The sequence below is a fragment of the Tupaia chinensis genome, unplaced genomic scaffold (assembly GCF_000334495.1).
Source record: "Tupaia chinensis unplaced genomic scaffold, TupChi_1.0 Scaffold142576_1, whole genome shotgun sequence".
NCBI lineage: Eukaryota > Metazoa > Chordata > Mammalia > Scandentia > Tupaiidae > Tupaia > Tupaia belangeri.
This window is the reverse complement of record NW_006202424.1, coordinates 47419-52906: the sequence shown is the minus strand read 5'-3', so window position 1 is coordinate 52906 and position 5488 is coordinate 47419.

Sequence of the window (5488 nt, the reverse complement as noted above, 5' to 3'; positions counted from 1 at the left end):
TTCTTGGGACTGGATCTTTGAGTGCCTCTCTAGGTTTGAAAGGTTTTCTTGCAGGATTTCATGGAATAGATTATCAATGCCCTTATGAGTCTCTTCGCCTTCTGAAATACCAATTTTATGGATGATTGAATGTTTGATAGTATCTAGTATTTCCCATATATTATTTTTATGGGCAAATTTTTTAGTCTTTGTAAAGGGTAGATTTTTCTAAGTCAGCTGCTTTATCTTCTATGCCTTTGATTTGATTTTCTGTATAATCTAGTCTACTTTAATACTTTCAAGGGAGATTTTGATTTCATGTATTATAGCCTTCATCTCTAACAGGTCCATTTGATTCTTTTATAAGGTGTGTATTTCCTCTTTTAGATATTTCAAGAATTTCCTCACCTTCCAGAACTCATCAGCTCCTTTCTCCTGCCTCTTCTGCAGTTCATTTTCTCTCTCCTCTTTCATTTCTGTTAGCTAGGTAATTATGAATATTCTAAATTCTTTATTAGACCTTTCCATTATTTCCATTGAACTGTCTGTGGATGAAGAGGATTTATTATTTTCCCTTGGAGGAGAGGTATTTTCTTGCTTTCCTATATTTCTTGTGACCCTGTGGTGATTTCTAGTCATCTGATAGATGGTGTATTTCATCCTAATTTTTAAAGTTCAATATGAGCATTCAAGAGTGTGCAGAAGGAGGTGATCTGGAATCTCTTTTCTGTTCCATTTTTATTCATTTGTGCAGCAGATTCAGTGGATATTGAGAAATATGTTATTGGTATTTGGTTGTTTGGCTATGGTTGTCTTAGATCTGATTAGAAACACAGTGAATGGAGATTGAGGAGCAGAATGATGAGATAAAAGAAAAAGTAAAAGAAATAGAGAGAGGAAAAAAAAGAAAGAGAGAGAAAAGGAAGAAAAAAAAACAAAAAAGGTATTTTTTCTTAAGCAAAAATAAAATAAAATCCATACAGCACACAAGTGCTGTGCAAACTCACTAGTTCTCAGCAGCAATGCTGTAGTCTTCTTCTGAAGGCCTGTCCCTGCCTTTCTTGGAGGGGAGAGAAAAGGGGATTATTAGCAAGACAAAGGAGGAACTGAAAGCCAAGAGAATACTTTACCTTAAAATCTTTTTTAAAAAATTACAAAATGAGAAGAAAGAGAGAGAGGGAGTGAGAGACAGAGGCAGAGACAAAGAGAAGGCTAGAGGGGCTCCTTACCACTCGAGTTTGGGGTCTGGAGGCTGAATTATCAGTAGAAAAATCTTCAGTTCTCTTTTTCTTCATTTCTATTTTTTTCCCTGAAATCAATAGTTCTCAGCAGCAATGGTGGAGTCTTCTTGAATAATTTAATTTAATAATATTATTATTATTTCATTTGACCAGAGAGAGAGAAAATGAGAAAGCAAGCTGCCAGATCCAGGGCTAGAACCATAGTCAGCCATGTGGGAGTCCAGTGCCTTAATCACCACATCGCCTGCCAGCCCTGCACACAAACTTTTAAAGTTACTTCATATATTCATAAATAGGTGTGAAAAATGTTCCATATCTTGTGTGTTTACTCTCTTAAAATTTTCACCTGGTTATTGTGTCAATGTAGAATTCTGTGCAATAGGACAGATATAGAGAAGAGAAGAAGAGGACTCTGTAAAAGTATCTGTGGATCAATGTCAATGGTGCTATTAAATAGTAAAACAGACCTGGCTTCTAGTTTAAATTCTGTCACTTAACTAGCTATTTTGGTTATTAAGTCAGTCACTCCGCTCTGTTTGAATCTAACATAAAATAAGATCATCTTATTTTATCTCTTTGACTCTAAAAATAACTTTCTATATTATTATTTCCAGTCTTATGGGACATACATTTCTGTAGGAAAGGATAATCACATAGTTTGTGTCATTAATCAAGATTTGGGGTTTGCATTGCTGAAATCAAGCAGAAGAGGAGGCTAATACTCTCTTCTCTGCTAAGACGGGACAATGTCTGTGTTTCTGGTATTGGAGAAAGGAATCATTCACTCATTTAATCATTTATATTCAGGCCACATTTTTAAATAGCCACAGACATTTCTATAAATATATTACTTATTAATGAATTTCTTCTTTCTGTTCTTCTGCTTCACCCTGCTGCATACTTTCTGAAATAATTTGTGACATAATAGCAAACTATTTATTTATGTATCTTTTTTCTCTTTTCTTCTTTTTTGAATTTTTGTTTTTTTGTTTTTTCTTTTCTTTAAATTTATTTTTTACATTAATTCACTGTACATCATTACAGCATACAAAATGAATTTTCCATCCAAGATACACTGTATATTGGCTCAATCAAGCACATCAACATATGTATCAACAAATAATTTTCCATTTCTTATGTCCTGTATATTTTGCTTTTTTTTTTTTTGCCATCCTTGATTCCCTATCCCTCACCCTCTGCCATGTCCCACCCTCCTCCCACATTGTCTCTGGTATCCATGGTTGTTTTCTATGCATTTCCTCCCCATTTAATTGATTTGCTAATGAAGTTAATTAGTCTAAATATTTTCAATAGCAAGTGCAGATGGTATACACATATACATGAACCTGAGTCTGACTTTAGGCATAAACCTCAGTGAGTAGAATGAACATACTATAAAGTAGTACCTAGTTGGGGCTATATAGCTTACTGCAGTCATCAAATATGCATTTTTTTTTATTTCGATAAGAACAGTTTTAGTGTTTTTTTTTCTCCTGAAACTTTTTTTTTCAATTAATTTACATTCATTCCCTGAGCATCATCAGAACATACTAAATGTGGTTTCTTTTTCCCATCTAGAAAAAAACTGCATAGTGGCTTAATCATGCATGTTATCATAAATAATATTCCATTTCTCCTTTCATATATATGTATATATATGTTTTTTTTTACCCCATGTCTGACCCTCTGCCTTTTCCCACTCTCTTATTACACTATCTCTGCCATCTACAGTTGTCTTCAGTTTTTTTCCCCCCAACATTTTGTTGATCACACAATACCATAAGTAATCTAACTACTTTCAATAGCAAGTTCAGCTGGTGATTTCAAGAAAAGCAGTTTTGAACTGGTAAGGATATTTCCTTGAGACTTAAAGCCTAGAAACAGATTAGTATTCTGTTCAAATAGTAGGTACATGAACCTATTGACAGCTCAAGACAGGACAAAAATCTTTAAAACCAGACAACAAAGCTTAGAAGAAAAGCAACAATATTTTATTCAAGTTACAGAATGCTGTTTCACCAGTTCAGTCTCATGTACTTAATCTTTCTTCTGTTGTGGTTCGATCTTCTAGATTGAATTCTGGGATATAATATTCAACTCCAGACTTTGTTCCTATGTATATTTTTTCTACACTATAAAGTCCTTTGAATGCATATTCAAAGGTTGTGAAACAATACCTGCTCTACCTTAAGAGAGTTTTTGAGCAGTGAAGTTCCCCAGCTCTAACATTGACTATTCGCTCTTCTATCCATTTTTCTCATCCCTCAAACTGAAGGAGATGGGTACACTGTGAGCTAACCGCTGCAGGGCTCCAATATGTGACTGAAATGTTTGAAAGGTGGGAAGGAGGGCTTAGGTATTTATATTCTTTGGTTTTACCCAAAAATATGATAGGACATTTCAATAGTCTCCAGACCAAGTATGTTGTGCTAAATTTGATTTCTCCTCTCCTCAGTTTGTTATATTTTCTTTTTTTAAGTTTTGGTATAGGACATGTGCACTCACCAGAGAGAGAGAGAGAGAGAGAGAGAGAGAGAGAGAGAGAGAAAGCGAGAAATCATCGGGGGGGCGCAGCCATGTGCAGCATCCCTTCTCCTCGAATCTCCTCTCGGGATTTTGGGCATGCACACACACGCACTTTGTATGTTTTTCAAGTCATTGGGTCCAGGACTAAACTGCTCAGTCTACAGTTAGCCTTTACCACCACACCACTGGCTGGACCTCTCCTCAGTTATTAATACAAATATTTTCTTTTTTCCACTACTTTTTCTTCTCCCCGTCTCCTCACCTCTCTGCCCCTTTGTTGTGACTTCTCCTTGAGGTGTTTTATTTATTTATTTATTTATTTATTTATTTATTTATTTTAAGAGAAAGTGAAAAGAATTTGCCAATGGTGGGGGCAGCTGGTGGTATGGTGGTTGAGGTGGTTGGATCCTACATGACCCACGAAGTAATTTGAGTTCCTGACCCAGTGACTTGAAAGACATATTGGAGGTATGTGTGTGTGTGTGTGTGTGTGTGTGTGTGTGTGTGTGTGTGTGTATGTGTGTGCATGTGTATGTGTGTAAAATCCTGAAAGGAACAATGGAGGAGAAGGGATTGTGGTGTGACCATTCCCCAAGGGAGAGGTGTTTCTCACTTTCCATCTGTCTCTGTCTTTCTCTCTTTGAAAAGTACACCTGCCCTCTAACAAAGTAGTCAAAATAAAACTTGCCAGAGGGCATGTGCACTTGCCAGAAAGGAAGGAAATAGCACCCTTTGGTGAGGCTGCTCATGCTGCGATTCCTTTTCCTCTATTTCTCCATCCTTTGGGGATTTGGGCTGCATATAAACCTGAAGTGCTTTTCAAGCTGACAGGCTGGAATTTGAACTGCCGTGTTGGCCATGTAGGAAACCAGTAGGTCACAGGATTGGCCCACAACTAATTTCCTTTGCATATCACCCTCCAGTGTCTACTTACAAGCATATCTATTTTATATGGCTGCAATCAAAACATTCAAATCATAGGCAGCTAGTAGCGGGACCAGCAGTTAGCGTAATGGCTATGTCGCTGGTTCGAGTCTTGGACTCAGTGGCTTAAACTGGGCATGTGAGCATGTGTGCCTGAGAGGAGTAAGGAGGAGAAAGGAATTGCAGCATGGCCATCCCCCCGGGGGTGATTTCTTGCTTTCTGTCCCTCTGTCTCTCTCTGTATTTCTGGCAAGTGCACTCACCCTATAGCAAAAACCTATAAAAAATTTAAAAAAACATAAGTAGCTATAGTGTCATGAGCATTAGAAACAGTCTTTAGAATTATGATTTTAATGAATTCACACATAGTTCATTGTCAACATTTAAAAGTGTGTGACAGTATTGTCTGGCAATATTTAGGTTATTTTCAGCTTGTACTGATAACCATTTAGAAAAATAAAATGGAGTCTGAGGAGTTAGGTGAGGTATACAACTGAGACACTCATCACTCCCTCCCCAACAAGATAGTCAATAAACATATTTTATTGGCTGAAAGCAGGAGAAAGAAAACACTTTCAACCTTACTGCCTATAGCAGCAAATATATGTTGTATTAGGCTGTATATATATATATATACAGCCTAATACAACATACATACACACACACACACACACACACAACACATACGCTTACACATAGTCTATCTATAGGTTGTGTGTGCTTGCCAGAAAAGACAGAGAGAGAGAAAGAAGGGAAAAATGAAAAAGTGCCCCCCCACTGGGGACGTGGCCACACCACAGTCCCTTCTCCATTTTCTT